Raw genomic sequence first — 1,080 nt, 5'->3', positions numbered from 1 at the left:
ACTCCATGCACAGCAGAACGAAACAATGTTCGATGGGGATTATACCTCACCACCGCTGCCACCCCCGAGTCCATCAATGATGCCACCTGGCTGATCCATCTCGTTGGGGGTCTTCCTCTTTTTCTCTGACCCTCCACCCTACCCTGTTATGTGCCACTAAGTCAGTTTTGACTCACAGAGACCCTGTAGAGGGTTTCCAGGGAGCAGCTGGTAGGTTTGAACCACCAGCCTTGTGTTTAGCAGTTCAGAACTTACCCTACAGTGCCATACTAGGACTTCAACATCATACAGTATCAACTATATCATTGATACTTACTGTTCTTTTAGATATTATTGGGTTGGAAGGCCTATATTTTTAACTTCTTAAGCTTTAGTAGATGAATTATCTATGAATTCAATTAAAATGATCTTTTAAATAGTATTTTTTATACTTATATAATACTTGTTGAATCGTCTGGGTTCTTTGACATTTGTTGAGATTCAATCTTCATGATCAATTTTTGTCAATGTTCTATGAACACTAGACAGAATGCACCTTCTCTGCCTGTTGGTTCTGACCTGTCTGTCCAATATCTGCATGTTGAAACCAGTCTGCTAATCTTGTTGCTTAAATCCTTTCTGCCCTCAATCGTGTTTTGGTCTACGTGGCTTGTTGGAAATATGATCTCCATTTCTGTAGTTCTGCCAACTTTTCTTCTGATTCTCTCACTTTCGCTTCAGATATCGCCCATTCTGTTGTTAGGTTAATACAAGGGCATGATTTTTATGCCTTTTTTGGTGAGTTTTGCTTCTTTTTAACATGTGTGAAGTCTCCCTTCTCTACAAATGCTGTTTTGACTAATATTACCATCACTTCATAAGTCTAATGCATATATTTTCCATAGCTTTGGTTTTAATCATTCAGCATGGTTGTACGTAGAACACGTCCAAAGTCACTAAATATTTTTACCTGACTCCCAAATGAAACAGTTTCCAGAGAGGCTTGAAAACTTTTCTAAATCCCAAACTTCCATTGTTGTCTTGAGTCTTTGTTTGTTTTCTTCTCTGTGTGTTTTTTTTTTAACACTTAAAAAAAGAGAA

The 1,080-nt window shown here is 38.1% G+C and overlaps 1 protein-coding gene across 2 annotated transcripts in view; it reads right to left on the bottom strand.

The window, feature by feature from the left end:
- Positions 1-1,080, bottom strand: part of PACRG (PARK2 co-regulated) — a 670,998-nt gene that overhangs the window by 209,517 nt on the left and 460,401 nt on the right. The gene's annotated exons all lie outside the window — the stretch shown is intronic.

This window comes from Chrysochloris asiatica, unplaced genomic scaffold, assembly GCF_000296735.1.
Source record: "Chrysochloris asiatica unplaced genomic scaffold, ChrAsi1.0 scaffold00162, whole genome shotgun sequence".
NCBI lineage: Eukaryota > Metazoa > Chordata > Mammalia > Afrosoricida > Chrysochloridae > Chrysochloris > Chrysochloris asiatica.
This window is presented reverse-complemented; position numbering and strand designations above follow the sequence as displayed.